Source organism: Choloepus didactylus, chromosome 20, assembly GCF_015220235.1.
Source record: "Choloepus didactylus isolate mChoDid1 chromosome 20, mChoDid1.pri, whole genome shotgun sequence".
Taxonomy (NCBI): domain Eukaryota; kingdom Metazoa; phylum Chordata; class Mammalia; order Pilosa; family Megalonychidae; genus Choloepus; species Choloepus didactylus.
In genome coordinates, this window is record NC_051326.1 from 14,018,029 (window position 1) to 14,036,018 (window position 17,990).

The following is a 17,990-nucleotide window of genomic DNA, read 5'->3' on the forward strand; positions in this document are numbered from 1 at the left end:
GCAGTAGCTTGGGAGATAGAAAACATACCTAATGAACTTGTGAATCTGACTCAGGAAATTTCCAGGCAGAATGCTAAAAGTGAAATTGTCTTTTTTTTAGCAGCATATGACAGTGTAAGGGAGAAAGGAACTGATGAGTTGGCAAAGAGAATTTAGAAGAAGCAAGGTGGGTTCAGGATGTACTGGGTTGCAAAATAAAATGTTTCACATTTCTAGTCTCTCCAACCCAGAAAAGAATCTCAAAGTAAGAAATAACTTCAGGGTAAGGATTAAATCAAGTTTGTGGCCATAAGACTCTTTTTTAAAACCTCAGAAAGATTTAAGGTGGTGTCTAGAAGGCCCTCTCAGAAAAATAGGCTTCTACGAATCTTGAGGTCATTGCCCCAGGACTCCCCAACATGCTGCCTCAAATAGAGGTAGGATCATCTCTAGAATAACTGTAGGTATGGCTTTTTTCTAACCAAGTAGATTCTATTCTGATACTTAAAAAGCTCACCAAGTTTTAAGGGAGTTGAAAGAGATGGTTCAAAATGGAAGGAGGCCCCTGGGTTCCTGTGCCAGCCTGGATGTATTTATGTACCCCAAAACACCATGTTCTTTGGTGCAATCTTGTGGGGGCAGACATATTAGTGTTGATTAGGTTGGAACCTTCTGATTGAATGTTTTCATGGAAATGTGGCCCCACCCATTCAAGGTGGGTCTTGATTAGTTCACTGGAGTACTATAAAAAGAGCTCACAAACAGAGAGACCTCAGAACAGCTAAGAGTGACATATCTGAAGAGCAGCTGTAGCTGAGACAGACACTTTGAAGACAGCTGTTGGAAGCTGACGCAGACATTTTGGAGAACGCCATTTTGAAACTCAACCTGGGAGCAAACAGACACCAGCCATGTGACTTCCCAGCTAACAGAGATTTTCTGGATGCCAATGACCTTTCTCCAGTGAAGGTACCCTGGTTGATGCCTTACCTTGGGCACTTTATGGCCTTAAGACTGTAACTTGTAACCAAATAAGCCCCATTTATAAAAGCCAGTCCATTTCTGGTATTTTGCATAATGGCAGCATTAGCAAACTGGAACATTCCCAAACCGTCTAAGGGCAGAAAGCAGGTTGAGAAGCTGCTCAACCACATACACAGGCCAATTCTTGAAAAGGCCATAGATCCTGGAAGGAGGAGCCATAGCCAGCTAAGGTGGAGCCAGAGCAAACAACGGATTAAGCAATCGCTCCCAGGGAGGCTGAACAAAGCCCCAGGTAGAGGCCTTGACAGCAGGAATCCTGCTGGACTTCAGAATTGCTATGTATCCCCCAGTTCTCTCCCTTTGGAATGTGTTTACTGAGGCTGTCCTGTCCCTGTCTCACCATTGTGGGGGAGGGGTATGTGAGGGACATAGAGAATTTATCTTTTCAGCCCATCGGTCCTTGGCTCAAGAGGAGCCTCGGCCACACCTGGGCCTGATAGCGATCAGCAGCCTGAGCCCGCTGAGCCCGGGGCCATAACTCAATGAGACTTGGAGGCTCTGCGAGGAGGGCATGTGTTCCCCACGCAGGAGGGCTTGAACCATCTGTGACAGAGGGGCAGCTGTCATAGATGGTTACAGTAGTGGCCCAACGAATCCTGCCTCCACTAACGCCCTGTGTGCATCTCCTCTCCCATGGACTCTGAGCTTGGTCTCGTGATTTGCTTGGGTCATAGGGACATCAGCACGTGTGATGCAAGCAGAGGCTTGTTAAGCCCTAACACGCTGGGTCTTGCCCTCTTGGAACACTGCCCCGAAACCACCAGGTAAGGAAGCCAGGCTGGCTCACTGGACAAGGGGAGGCCACATCAAGGGGCCCCAGCTATTTTATTTGCAATAGTGACAGCTGTCAGATATCTTGGGCCATCCAGCCCCACTTACCCTCAACCAAGAGTTTTCAGGCTATACAAGAGGAGACACCAAGCCAATACACAGAATAGTGGGAAATGATAAATCATTGTTAAAGTAAAAACCTTTGGGGTGCCCTGGCCTCTGGGAGTGGAAGGGGGCTGCAGAGTGGGCTCAGCCACATGGACAGTGTTTCTGTCAGTCATGCCTGTGTAAAGGAGGGGCTGTGTTCTGACTCCAGATGGAGAGGAAATGTGGAGAAGCTCACCTTTGAGGTCCTCCCAGACCTCATCCTATGCATCACTTCTTTTCCAGCAACAGTTGAGCCAACAGCTTCAATGCTCATGGGAAACGTTATGGAAGAAGGAGAAAAAGAAGCCACACAATTAGCCCCAGGTATGTCCCAGGCCTCATTCTACTCCAAGCTCCCAGACTCTCTACCTTGAACCCCCTCAGTGGAATGTGCCCCAATATATCTGTAGCTTTCCTAGAAGCTCATGTCCCGACAGCCTGAAATTCACTGTAATCAAGTGAGGTAAACTGAGTCTTTGAAATAGCTACCAAGGTGGAGAGCTTTATTTAGATTCTTTAAAAAAAAAAGCATCTCCTGATGGCAGTTTGAAATGAACACCTGTTCCCAACTAAACAAGGCTGTGGCTGGAAGACACCACTGGAACCCTGGAACTGGCACTGATTGGAGTGGACCTTGTGGGTTGAGTTCATAACTGCAGTGAGAAGATCTTGCTAACAGCACCAAAACCTCCAGGGGGAATATTTCTTAGGAGACAGCTTGGCAACCCCTCACCTGAACGCGTCTCTCCTTAGCTGCTATCATGGTTCAGCTCTGGGTGCGCACCCCGAGCTGGTAGTGCCATCTCAGCCGGGCTGCTCTTTGCTCCTCTTGGCACTGCCTCTTGTCAGCCGGCCAGCTGCAGGCACCCTTTCCTGTGTGCAGGAAGTGGAGGGAGGCATGAAAGTAGACAAACACCTACACACAGAAGGCAAAGAATAGTGGCCCAATATTATTGGTTTTCATATAGGTCAGGGCAGGAAGAAAAGAAGGATACATTCTAAAAAAAAGATTTAGGTCAGATAAACTGTAAGCATTTGACTGTCAGATTATTTTTTAAAAATTCAACTGAACCTATTTTGGGTGAATACAACCATATACTAGAGCAGCATGTAAATAGCTTTATTTTCCTACTTTTGAATACTCTTATACATTTCCCAAAGTTTGAACAAGGAGACTACATCTCTTTAAAATCAGAAAAAAAAAAAAAATAGAATTAAAAAAGGTAAGTTCTTAGGTGCAGCCTAATGCAGAGCCAGGTGCCAGGCCTTTTACAGCCCATAAAGGTACTTCATGGTGCAGTGTGTGGGGCTCAAAATCCTCTGGAAAGTAAATGGATTAGAGCTGACAAGAGGAAAGCAGCAGAGAGGAATGGGGGTGGGGAGGGAGGTGCAGGTGCCAGACGGGGGCTTCAGGCACCATCTCTGCACTCCACAAATGTGGGGGGTAAAAACCTGGGGGAAGGGCTATTTCTGAGATGAACTGTTCATTGGACATAAAGACTTTTTTTTTAAGAATAGGCTTGAAGAAACACATGCAAGCATAGGGGAGTGTCCTCCTGACCATGTCTTGGCCTTACCTCGAGAGTAAATCTTTATCTGTATTCCAGAACACCTATCCAAGTAACCCTCAGTAAATGCAGCTGGGATGACATTTATTAAATACTAATTACATACTGGGCAGATAATATTATTTTATTTAATCCTTGCACCAATCCTGCCAGGGAAATGTCCTCATTATGATGTCCATTTTACAGATGAGGAAAATGAGGGTGAAGAAGACTGAGTAACTGGCGTGGGTTCCACAGTTGATAAGGGTTAAAGAGGCCCTGTCTGATCTGGGTGGGACTCCACAGTCACATGCAGCCACTCTACTGCCTGCTCTCTCAGAGTTGGATAGGGCCAGGTTCCCCCATCGGATGGTTGAATTCTCTAAAATATTTCCCACAAATAGTCCAGATTATAGTTAATTTGCCAGATACCAAGGTGGCCTATATGCCATTTGGCCACTTTAAAGGAATTCATGGAAAGTGATACAAAACATCTTTACAGATAAAAGCTTTAATTTGATCTCTTGTGGCCCATTTACTTGGATCCACCATATATCTTTATTCCTGGACATATTTATTCAGTCCTAATAGGTAAACAGCATTGTGTAATCATTGCAGCCAGTGCTAAAGGAATGTAAAATATGTTCTTTGTTCTCAAGGATCTTACAATGTAGCTGGGCAAACAACACTAATAAACCTAAACTATATCATATCCAAAAAAAAAAAAAAAGCTTTAGGTTGGTTTTATTAGGCAGCAATAGATAACTGATATGCAGGAAGATTGAAAAAGCCTTCTCAGAGGAGCTAGTACTGGAAGATCAGAGCAGATGAGCACATAGAGAGCTGGGAGAGGTTGTACTTGGCATTGGAAAAGAAGGTACAAGTGTAAGCAAAGGCATGAGGTGGGCTTAATATGCCACATCTTTGCAGGAAGGTGTAAAGGAGTCCCCTTTTAGAAAGCAGCACCACTAAGTCTCATTATTTAACGGAGGTCTTGGCTTAGCTGTGTGGTCTTAAAGGTCCAGAGCTGTTCCCCCCGCTACTGCCCAAACAAATGCCAGAGAACAAGCAGGTCCTGGCAGTTCTCAGCTGTGCAGTTAACAGGAAATAAACACACAAACTTCACCAGCTGGGCATGATAGACTCTGCGGAGGACTCAAGGTCAAGAGATTCAGGTTTAGTATAGGCACTATTGTTTCCAAGCTGTGGACCATGAACAATGTAGGAAACTTCCCTGGATCTCATTTCTTCATTTGTGAAATGAGCATATGTCTTCCAACTATAAAAGTCTAAGATTTAGAAAGATACTTTAATGCATAAATAAATACAAGAGTGCCTCCCACATAATAGCCCTCAGATATTTGCTGGATCTGAGCAGGGATTAGCAAGGAAATGGACTGTGGTAGCACTGAAAGACTGGTATCTGTAGATTGGTACAACCCTTTTGGAAAGCAATATGGAAACATGAATCGGTCATTAAAATGTTCATGTCCTTTGACTTTGTAATCCCATTCTGGGGAATTTACCCAAAAAGAAATAATTAAACATATAGCAGCTATATCAGAAACCATATAAATGTCTAACAAGCAAGGATAAATACATTATTGCAGGTGCAATATTATGTAGCCATTACCAGAAGTATTATGAATGCGGTAGAATCATGGAAAAGTGTTGATGATTTCATAATTAGTGAAAAAAGTCAAAATACATTTGCCATTATTATAACTGCAAAAACAGACTATGCATATGGACAAAGGGTGGAAAGAAATGTGCAAATATTTAAACAGTTCTATAAAAGAGCTCAGATTATGGTGGAGGTTTTCCTTTTTTTCCTCCATTATTTTCCTTAATGCTCATATTAGGTTGTCTTATAATAAAGTCCTTTAAAGCCCAATTATCTCTGCATGCCCTGGTGACTAACCAGGTGCTCCTGCAGGAGCAGGAAAGAAATGCCCACCACTGGGTCTGAGGGTGCTGGGGCCCTCCAAGCTCTCTGGCAGGAGCCCTGATATGGAACAAGCCTGTCCTGGTGGCACCCAGCAAACCACCAGCGACCAAGAGGGACTGACCGAGGGTCCCTAAGCTAAGAGAGGGTGACTGAGGCCACCCATAACAGTACCAAAGAGGGGGAGCCATGGAAAGAGCAATAAGGCAGTTCAGAGAGAGAGGGAGAAAGGGAGAGCAGGAGGCAGGGGAAGAGAGAGAAAGAGAGCGAGAGGGAAAGACGGAGAAAGAATGAGAGAGAGAGAGGGAGGGAAGTGGGAGCAAAAGAGAGAGAGAAAGAAAAAGAAACAGGAACAGAAAAGATTATGTTACAAGGCAAAACAGTGAAAAGGTGGGAGGGCAGGGCTACTGGAGTCCGGGAGAAGATGAGCTGGGAAAGCATTTGGCTGTGGCTACCTTAAGCCACAAAGCAAAGGTGGCAAAACTCGTGGTGCACTCAGGCAGGGGTGAGTGGTCCAATGACCAGAGCACACAGGGTGACGACAGCGAGCTACTGGTGGGAAGGGGCGAGCGGAGCCAGGAGGGGATGCCCCTCAGGGGGCAGGCCTGGCTGTGCTTCAGAATAGTCCACAGTGACAGGGGAGGACAGACGGAATCAGAGGGGAGACGGGAGGGAAGCCAGGCAAGCGAGAGGCGCGCTCAACTGGGCGAGGGTTCAGCAGCTCACTGGAGAGCAAAGACAGGTGTAGGAAAAACCGCAGGGGGAGACTTGGTGCCTGGTTGGTGTGGGGTGGGAGGAGGGAGTTGCAGATAACACCGGTTCTCTGTGACCAGAGCACTGGGAGGAGGACAACAGGGAGAGGCGTGTGTTGGGAGGCAGGCGGGACTCAAAAGTGAAGGATTCAGTTTAAATGCAAGTGGCTGTGTCTGGCAAGCAGTTTAAAATTTAGAGGTGAGCTCAATAGAGCAGTCAGATGCCCATGAAGGGCTCCAGTTGAAGAAGTTGAAGGATCTGAGGCTGAGAGACTATGTGGAGAGAAGTGGGATGATGGCAGACATATGGAGAACCACGGTTAGGCGTCAGAGGAGAAGCAAAAGACGAGAGAATGGAAGTCCAGCAGGGGGTCTGGGAGAAGCAGTGTCACGGGAGGCTTGGATGACAAGTGTCGGGGTTCAGTGGTGAGGGATGTGCAGCAGGGTAAAGCCCACGAGAGCCTGCAGCAGAAGAGCTTGGAGGCAGGGCGGCAGCCGGACCACAGGAGTAACTGAGATCACTGTCACGGAGCTTGGTGGTGAGGAGAGCGCTGGGATGCAACCTGAAGGGGTTTGTAGGGGAAGGGATAGCGTTTGTAGAGCGGACACACTCGAGCATGTTTGTAGGTAAGAAGGAGGGGGATAGAGGGACAAAAGCCTCAATGCCCCGGAGAAGATGGAGGAGATGGAATGAGGCCTTGGTGGGGTCGATCTCATTAGAATAGAGACATTTGATCTTCAAAGGCAGTGGCACTCACAGGCTGTTTTCTTTAAACAACAGAAACTTTCTTTCAGCAAACTGTATTCAGAAGCCCAGTATATAAAATCGCTGATGCTGAGTTGAAATAAGGAATGCGGTGGGAGTTGTGTGTGGAAAGGCCCCAAACCCTGGGGCATCAGGTCCAAGGGAAAAAAAAAATTTTTTTTAAGTTGAGGGGAGACAAGATACAAGATATATAAGAACATCACAAAGCAAGTCTCAATAAATTTCTAAAAAGCATGAACTCTTTCAGTGTATCTTCTTCACCCACAATGGAAAAAAGCTAGAAATCAGTTTTAGAGGGAAAAGGAGAAAACTCACAAGTATGTGGAAATTAAACAATACACTCAACCAATGGGTAAAGAAGAAATCACAAGGGAAATTAGGAAACATCTTGAGATAAACGAAAACAGAAACACAGCATCCCAAAACCTATGTAATGCAGCAACGGCAGCGCTCAGAGGGGATTTGACAGCTCCAAAGGCCCAGGCTAATAAAGAAGAGCCCGCGCAGGGCTGCGGACGGGCAGCCGGTTTCGCGCCCTGGGAGGGGCCTGAGAAGCTGCCGCGGCGGCTGCACCTGCTCTGGGAGGCCAGACTGAGGCCCACGTGCCCTGCCCACCACCCCCGTCTGCTCTGGCCCTTGCGGCCACCCCGGCTACTTGGGTGGCTCTGAAGCAGCCGGTGCCCAAACAGAGCGCTACTGGCTGCCACCGCTCTCCATCAAGCAGTTTCTGGACTTGGAGAGGGGGAATGAAGGCAAGAAAACATCGGGTTTCTACGAGAGGAGCTTCCTGTGCAACTGGCTAACACAGCGAGAGAAGTGACTCTTCTACCAGATAACTTGCCTAACTGGTCTTTGATGGGATTGGTTCAAAGTTGGTACCGGACATGTGGAGATTTCTTGAGCTTTTAGGTATGAAAACAATAGCCCTGAGGAAACAGACGTAATGATTTGGTTCCTATGATGGCCCAGGAAGTGATTGAATACAGTAAGTTTGCATTTGATCCTTTCGTTGGCAGTAAAATCTAGTATTTTCTGGATCGGTTTTATCCCAGCCGCATCTCGCTCCACATGCTTATTACCACTTCTGTTTGTGGTGACCCTAATCCTGCTCACCCTGAACATACAGGAAGTATTAATCCCACTGGTAATGTGGCGGATAGTGAAAGCTGCACACGAAACAGCCCAGACACTGTGTGAATACTGCCACCTGATAGCTGCTGAGCTGGAAACTTAAGAATTCAATGCCCAAGCTCCAGTCAGACCTACTCAGGTTGCTTATGTGCTCTTACATCTGTTTCACATGCTATTTGTCAAAAACTCAATGAGAGCAACAGTCGAATTATATGAAGATAGAAAAGATGGCTACACAGCTGTTAAAACCCTTGTTACTTTGGGTAAAGAAGACTTATCTATTAAGATAAGTGACCAAATCCAATACACTTGATTCTTGATGATAATTGTATAACTACATAGCTTTTACCATATGATTGTATGATAGTGAAAACCTGGTGACTGACACTCCCTTTAACCAGTGTATGGGAAGATGAGTAATAAAATAATGACAAAAATATATAAATAATAGGGGGATAAGGGGTATGGGATGTTTGGGTGTTCCTTTTTATTTCTTTTTTAATTTTTTGTATTCTTTATTTTGGGGTAATGAAAATGTTTGAAAATTAATTGTGGCAATGAATGCACAACTATATGATGATACTGTGAGCCACTGATTGTATACTTTGGATGGATTATATGGGGTGTGAGTATATCTCAATAAAGGTGCATTAAAAAGTAAAAATAAAAATTTAAAAAAGATAAGCAACCAAGATGGTGGTGTTCCACTTTGAAAAATAGATCATCTTTCTAACCATATGTATTCAACTGCTCCTACACCAGCCTGGAGCCTACAAGAGCTGCCCCTTTGGCTGGATTTGGTTATGGTTTGCCAGTTTCTCATCTATATGATTGATACTTTCAAGGACATCTAAAACATTATTCTACAAAAGGACTGGGTACTGATGATATCATTTGTGAAGGCTCTTTCAAGTCTCTCATTTGAGAGACCTCCTGTCTTTAATAAGTCAGCATGAAGCCATTACAAGACCACACCTGAAACTGATGATTGGTGCAATCCTAGCAGAGAATCCAGAGATGCTTCAAAATACAGGGCTAAACAGGACAAGATCAAGACCAACAGAACTTCTAGAGAACTGAATGTTCTGGTCCTCTCTGTGAAGAAAGATTACCTTGTGCAATTCAACCATAGAGAACTCCTTTCTTCCACCAACTATGAGTGTGGCAAGTTAGTTATGCTGGAAAGTGTATTTTCTCTGTTTCAGCTGGACCTTTTCTTAGAAGCCCTTCCTGTAGCCGCACCACCTCTTCCACTAAACTGGTAATGTGAGTCAATTTTTTTTGTAGTGTCTTGCTCTGTGGTGTGAATGGTTCCTGGCACAAATGAGCACAGAGCCTCCCTGGACTCTCATGTCTCATATCCTACACCTCGCTCTCATGGTGTGGAGTGTCTACAACCTCTACAGTATTCTAGCACCCTCCCCATTCTAGTCACAGCAGATACCTACTATTGCTCTTTGTGACCAAATACCATGTTTGTCTCAAACCACTGACTTAGTCCCAGAGATTCTGGAATTTGAAGACACCAGCTGAGAGTGTCTTGATAATTCAGTCCCAAGCTCTTCTTCCCTCATATGAATCCCTCCTCCACTCTCTGATTTACATTTTTGCCTTCCTCTAGCTGATCGTTTTCTCATTGTGAGGTATGGGCACTTTCATGTTAGATCTTACTCATTGATGTATTGATTTTATTTAAAAATTGATTTGTATATTTCCATTCTGTTGATTAAAGTGTACCAAAGGTTAAAAAAAGGAAGAATGGTCTTGTATTAGTTAGGGTTCTCTAGGGAAACAGAATCAATGAGAGGTGTCTCTGATTATCAAATTGTAAAAGTGACTCACGCAACTGTGGGTATGCACGAGTCCAAAATCTGTAGAGCCGTCAACAAACTGTCAACTCCAAGGAAGCTGTCCGATGAACTCCTCAGGAAATGAAACAGCGACTTCGACAAACTCCTCAGGAAATGAACTGGGATCTTCGACGAACGTGTCCAATGAACTCCTCAGGAAATGAACCGGCAACTTCGATGAACTCCTCAGGAAATGCTTCACTGAGCAGCTGAAGAAGAAGTGAAGGTCCTCTATCTGTCTTGCTTATAAGTCTTCAACTGATTAATTGGATTAAATCCAGCCAATTGCATTCTCTCATTGTGGAAGGCACGCCCTTTGATGAGTCATCAGTCACAGCTGCAGTCAATTGACTGATGATTTAATAAACCAGCCTGTTGGTTTATTAACCAGCCACAAACGTCCTCACAGCAATTGTTAGGCCAGTGTTTGCTTGACCAGACAGCTGGGTCACCTGGCCAAGTTGACACATGAACCCAACCATCACAGATCTCAACTAAATAATTTAACCTCATACCTGGAGGAACTAGGAAAAAGAGGATCAAACTAGATCATAAGTGAGCAGAAAGAAGGAAATAATAAAGAGCAAAGATAAATGAAACAGATAATAGAAAAACTGAGAGACTCAATGAAGCCAAAAATTGGTTCTTTGAAAATATGAATAGAATTGACAAACTTTTAGCTAGACTGACAAAGAAAAAAAGAGCAAGGACACAAATAACTAAAATCCAAAAGGAAAGGGGCAACATTAGTCTGACCTCACAGAAATAAAAAGGATTACAAGAGAATTTTATGAACAATTGTATGGCAGCACACTATGTAACTTAGATGAAATGAACAAATTCCTAGAAATACATAAACTACCTACACTGACTCAAGAAGAAATAGATGATCTCAATAAACCAATAACAAATAAAGAGATTGAATCAGTAATTTAAAAAAACCTCTCAACAAAGAAAGTCCAGGACCAGAAGGCCTCACTGGTGAATTTTACCAAACATTCCATGAAGAATTAACACCAATTCTCAAACTCTTCCAAAAAATTGAAGAGAACAGAATACTTCCTAACTAATTCTATGAGGCAAGATCACCCTAATACCAAAGCCAGATAAAGCTATCACAAGAAAAGAAAATTATATACCAATAGCCCTCATGAATATGATGCAGAAATCCTCAATAAAATACTAGCAAACCAAATCAAGAATATTACATAACAAAAAAGTAAAGGATTTGTACACAGAAAACTATAAAACATTGCTGAAAGAAATGAAAGAAGACCTAAATAAATGAAAAGACATTCCATGTTCATGGATTGGGAGACTTCATATTAAGATGTCAATACTACCTGTGCTGGTTTGAAATTGTTATGTACCCCAGGAAAGGCCATATTCTTTTAATCCAGTCTTGTAGATGTAGACTTACTGTGGGTGGGACCTTTTGATTAGGTTGTTTCCATGGAGATGTAATCCACCCAATTGTGGGTGGGACCTTTTGATTAGATTATTTCCATGGAGGTGTGACCCTGCCCATTCAGGGTGGGTCTTAATTAGATCACTGGGGTCCTTAAGCAAGCTAAGAGCCAACACAAGCCCAGAAGCTTGGAGATGCAGACAGAAAGACGTTTGAAGATGCTAAGCTAAGAAATGAAGCCCAGAGTTTGCCCCAGAGAAGCTAAGAGAGGACCCCCAGATGCTAAGAGAGAAATGTCCTGGAAGAACAAGCAAAGATACACAGGAGCTGAGAGAAGGTAAGAGAGACAGAAGCCCAGAGACATTTTGGGGAAAGCCATTTTGAAACCAGAATCCAGGAGCAGAGGACCAGCAGATGCCAGCCATGTGCCTTCTCAGCTGACAGAGGTGTTCCAGATGCCATCAGCCTTTCTTCAGTGAAGGTATCGTCTTGTTGATGCCTTTAGTTTGGACACTTTTATGGCCTTAGAACTGTAAATTTGTAACTTAATAAATCCCCTTTATAAAAGTCAATCCATTTCTGGTATTTTGCATAATGGCAGCTCTAGCAAACCAGAACACTACCCAAAGTGACTTACAGATTCAACACATTCCCAATCAAAATCCTAACAAATTTCTTCATAGAAATGGAAAAGCCAATCATCAAATTCATATGGAATGACAAGGGACCCTTCATAGCCAAAACCACCTTGAAAAAAAAAGAACAAAGTTTCCTGATTTCAAAACTTATTACAAAGCTATAGTAATCGAAAGAGTGTGGTATTGGCACAAGAATAGACATGTAGTCCAATGGAATAGAATTTTCTGGCGTATCTATGGCCAATTTATTTTTGACAATGCCAAGTCCACTCTATGGGAAAAGTATGGTCTCTTCAAAAAATAGTAAATACCCACATGTAAAAGAATGAAATTAGGTCCCTACCTCACACTACATACTCAAAATGGATCAAGGACCTAAATGTAAAAGCTGAAACCATAAAACTCCTAGAAGAAAACATAAGGAAATATCTTCAGGACTTTGCATTAGGCAATGGATTCTTCAACTTCACACCAAAAACACAAGCAACAAAAGAAAAAGAGATAAATTGGATTTGATCAAAATTTAAAACTTTTGTGCATCAAAGCACATTATTAATGTGAGGAAGTTGGAAACCATATATGTGATAAAGGTTTAATATCCAGAATATATAGAGAATTCCTACCACTCAACAACAAAAAACAAATGACCCAATTTAAAATTGGGCCAAGGACTTGAATAGACATTTCTCCAAAGAAGATATATAAATGGACAATAAACACATGAAACGATGCTCAACGTCGTTAGTCATTAGGGAAATGCAATTCAAAACCACAATGAGATACCTCATACGCACTAGAATGACTGTTAAAAAACAGAAAATAACAAGTGTTGGACAGAATATGGAGAAACAGGAACACTTATACATTGTTGGTGAGAATGTAAAATGGTGCAGCCATCGTGGGAAACAGTTTGGTGATTCCTCAGCAAGTTAAGTATAGAATCAACATATAACCAGCAATCCACTTCCAGGTATTCAGTTTACAAAAAAAGAAAAAAGAAATTGAAATCAGGGACTTGAATAGATATTTGTATGCCAGTGTTCATGTCAGCAGTATTCACAGTAGCCAAAAGGTGTTAACAACTCACGTGTCCATTAATAGATGAGTGGATAAACAAGATGTGGTACATACATACAATGGAATATCATTCAACCATAAAAAGGAATGAATTTCTAATACTTGGTACAACATGGATCAACTTGAAGACATAATAGCGAGTGAAATATGCCCAATACAAAAGGATAAATGTTGTATGATTTCAATTATATGAAATAACTAGAATATGCAAATTCATAGAGACAGTAAATAAATTATAGTTTGCCTAGGGTGGGGCGTGGGGTAATAGGAAGTTAATGCCTACTGGGTAGAGAGGTTCTCTTTGGGGTGATGGGAACTCCACCCCACTATCTTGGTAATAGATAGTGCTGATGGTAGCACAACATTGTGAATGTAATTAATACCACTGAATTATACACTTGAAAATTGTTAAAATGGGAAATTTTATGATGTATATGTGTTATCACAATAAAAATTTTAATAAGAACATGTATAAGAATATAATGAATTTAGAGAAGTAGGAAGGGATATATTTTGCTTTGGGCATGATGGGGATGTTGAAACCAAAAGCTTGCAGAAAGGAGAAAGAGTTTGGAAGAGTCACTTTGAAAAATGAGCTACTGGTTCAAATTGAGCTGGGAAAATGGGATTTCCAAGCAACACCGAGGTCCACGTTGAGTGAGAATGCATGAATCAGTAGTGGAGCCAGCTGTCACATTGCTTTTCTCCATCAGTGTTGGCAGCCTCAAGCAGAAGAAGTAAGATGACAGTGCTTGCCCAGCTTGAGAATTGACACAGCAAGTCTAATGGAAGGCTGGGACATGAGAGAATCTCAGCAGCTTTCAAGGACATGCTGGAGAGAGCCAGTCTTTTCTGGGGTTCCCTATTTGCCAAGCCAGGGAGGCACTCCTTCAGCTGCCATCAGTGGGCACACAAGACGACTTTCAAAGCCAGGACACATAACTTTGAATTAAGATTTTCAGTGATTCACTTTTAAAAACAAGATACATAGCAGAACAAAAATCAATCAGTACAACTTAGGCTAAAATAATTGGTGCTGAATGTGCAAATGCTTGGCACAAGGAGAGCTGGGCACCACCACCCCTACCTGGGCAGGGCTGATGGCATGGCACATGCTCATCCCCAACATGCGAGCCTAGATGGACACTTGGCTATTTCAATTTCAGGAAAGAAAGGAGCCATGTCAGCCTCCAGACACACCATTCCTGTAAGCAAAGACACACAGCTGTGTGAAGCAGGGAGTACACAAACACACAGTGGTGATTTGGGCACAGATGATAAGAACAGAGCTGGCTATTGGTAAAAAGTAAAGCCAAGTTTTCAGGAGGCACCCCTTGCCTTCCTTTTCTGGTGGATCAGAGCACAGGCTTTGGAGACAGACAGCCCTCTGCTAAGATCTTTGCTTCATCATATCTCATCTCTGTTATCTTGATCAGGTGGCTCTACCTCCCTGTTTCTCAGTTTCTCATCTGCAAATTGGGCAGTTAAAAGAATTAAATGAGATATGTATGTGTGAGTGTTTAACACAGAATCTAGCAAACAGCAGACTATCAGTAAATATCAGCTCCCCTCTTTTCCCACCTTAGTGGCTCTCTTCAGTGCCCAGCCTCCCCCAATTCTCCGTACTTTGGAAACCTAAGATCCCTCTGCTCTCTGGCGCCTTCTCAGGAGAAGCTTTAAGCTATCCAGAAAAAGAAAAAGGAAACACTGCGCATTTTCCTTTTAGTGGTGAAACAAGTGCATTGCAGATGCATACAATAAATTACAAGTTCATACTTGATTGGTTTATGAATCAGAGGTTTAGGTCTAATTTACAAATACATTTCTCAGTCATTAGCAATATATCACTGTAACGAGAGTTTGCTCCTTACTGTGCACAACTAATACCATAGAGGAGAATAATAAGAAGCGTCATTAAATACGACACTTGCACAAAATGTTCAAAAAATGTTAGGGAGGTGATGACTGAGAATATTAAGGAGCCACTGGGTGATAGGGTCTGGATCTCTTAAGCCCAGAAATGTCAAAGCATCCTAAACAGGAGCCCAGATAAGAGCACAGTGGAGATCTGGAAAGGTGCAATTTTGGGGATGATCCATGAAGAGCCCAAATGACTCAGGGTGAGACACCAGTGCTGTTTTCCAGAAAGACTGACAAAACAGGAGACGGAAGTTGACTCCGTAGTTGACGAACATGGCACTTGTAATAGCTCCTTGAATGTCTGTTTGGGGGCTCTGACTGAAAAGCAATTCTTTCAGAAGCAGGGTGCGCCTGGCCAAGAGAAACTGGAACCCAGAGAAAAGACATGATTGGGGGGTGGGTGGAGGTAACACCTGAGAGTTGACCGAGCAGCAGGTAAGGGGAGAAGGCCCAATATAGTATTCTTATGTCTGTGTGTGCTGGGGGTGGGGCTTAGAAGATAGGAGAGGACTAATTGGTGGGTGTCGCCTCAAATAGTCACCAGATGAGCTCCCTGACAGACAGGCAGTGTGTTGATGGGTTGCAATACATAGGTTGTGGCCCACATCAAGCAGCTGGTATCACGGAGGTCTGGGAGCCAGGAGTTGGACCCATCTAGGATTTGGAAGGGGTTAGAGGGAACCAAGCAGAAGCCCATTTCCTGAGATCTAGGCAGTGTGCACTGGTAGGACCCTGTACAGCATCAGGAGTAGGCTCCAGCCTGAAAACAGCCTTGCTCACGAGTCCTTGAACTCTGTCGTCTGGTAGTGTCTGACATCTAGATGACCACTATATCAGGATAATGGGCAAACCTGTCAAAATTGCTCATTGTTAGGCCTCATCCCAGACCCATCATGCTAGAGGTGGGGACTAAGAATCTATACTTTCAGTACCGCCTCCCCAAGATGATTCCCATCACACTGAAGTTTGAGAACCACAGGGCTAAGGCTAATTAACTCTCCCTTGACCAGCAGTACCGGATACTCGGGCAGGGCCCAGTGGCTGCAGATGTGGGCAGTGGGCACCAACCCTTCACTGGGGCACTGCACCCCACCCCCTTCCTGGAGAGGGTTCTCTGGCACCTTCTTCAATGACATGAAGTATAACCCAAATATGCAATAAGTAAGGAAATGGTACATCACCTGTGGTACACATCAACTCAATGAATTAGGCAATCATTAAAATTATTATAAAGATTGTGTAGAAACTTAGAGAAATATTTACAAAATATTAATAATATATTATTAAATGTAGACATAGCTATATCATTATTACAGCTATACAAAATATGGAAACAACAATAAGCAAAAAATAAAACTTGAAAATTGTGACAGGTAATGTTTGTTATATTTCTTCCTTAAAAACCTTAAAAAATGCATTATAGTGTTTCAGTTATTAAAAACAACCTTTCTCAAAACTGACTGTGTTTTAAAACTTCAACTTCCATGTGAGACCAAGGGAAGGGATGTTTATTTTCTGCAGGATCACTATTTTCTAAACAATATAACTTCTACAGTCAGTTTGTCCAAACACCATAATTACGTGGAACTTTGAATAGGAAGCGAGAGCTGGTAGGTTTGCATAGGCTAGTGTGAAATAACGACACATCCCAAAATAATTGGGGCAGAGAATAAAAATATATGTGCAGCCCCCCCCCCCCCCTCGAGGAGCTGGGGGAAAATGCAGAAGTGATGGACTTCCTCACCCGGACTGTTGCTCACAAACATTGAGGACTGACGGTTTGGTGTGTTGAGCACGCTATCGCAGGACGTGCCCTCATGAAGCTCGTCACTGCAAAGGAGAGGCTAAACCTGCTTATTATTGTGCCTAAGAGTCTCCCCCTGAGTACCTCTTTGTTGCTCAGATGCGGCCCCCCCCCCCCTCTCTAACTAAGCCACCTTGGCAGGTGATTTCACTGCCCTCCCCCCTACATGGGACCTGACTCCCAGGGGTGTGGATCTCCCTGGCAATGCAGGATATGACTCCCGGGGATGAACCTGGACCTGGCATCATGGGATTGAGAACATCTTGTAGACCAAAAGGGGATGCAAAATGAAACGAAATAAAGTTTCAGTGGCTGAGAGATTTCAAGTGGAGTCGAGAGGTCACTCTGGTGGACATTCTTATGCACTATATAGATAACCCTTCTTAGGTTTTAATGTATTGGTATAGCTAGAAATAAATACCTGAAACTATCAAACTCCAACCCAGTAGCCTTGACTCTTGAGGACGATTGTATAACAATGTAACTTACAAGGGGTGACAGTGTGATTGTGAAAACCTTGTGGATTGCACTCCCTTTATCTAGAGTATGGATGGATGAGTAGAAAAATGGGGACAAAAATTAAATGAAAAATAGAGTGGGGGGGTGATTTGGGTGTTCTTTTTTACTTTTATTTTTTATTCTTATACTTACCCTTTCTGGTGTAAGGAAAATGTTCAAAAATAGATTGGGGTGATGGATGCACAACTATATGATGGTACTGTGAACAGCTGATTGTACACCATGGATGATTGCATGGTATGTGAATATAGCTCAATAAAACTGAATTTAATTTTTTTTAAAAAGACATAGGGTATTTAAAAAAAAAGATAATGTTGGCTGCTCTGTAACAAATGGTCTTAAGAGCAATATTTATGAAAAGAAAATTTCCAAAAAAAACAACAACAAAAAATGACCTTTCTACTATCCTTTTTCTTCTCTGAATTACAAGGCGATAAATCCTACTCGGGACCGACACCTGCAATAACACAGCTGTGTATGCAACTGCTTAGTATCTACTAACCTTGAAGGGTTGAGAAATGTCCCCAGTGAAGTTCACGTTAGAAGCTCTGGCTGCGAGCTCTGGGCCAAGCCTGTTCTCAGCAAGCAGAGCCTGAGTTCTCGTTAGAGTAGTTCATTAACGACCTGCTGCAGATGCGAGTGAAGACGCGCGGCCTCTCGGCAGCTGTGTAAGCAGCGGGCTGGAAACTCCC

The 17,990-nt window shown here is 43.1% G+C and overlaps 1 pseudogene; it reads left to right on the plus strand.

Moving 5' to 3' along the window:
- Positions 1–6,802: 6,802 nt before the first annotated feature.
- Positions 6,803–9,838, plus strand: LOC119516409 (annotated as a pseudogene).
- The last annotated feature ends 8,152 nt before the right edge of the window (positions 9,839–17,990 follow it).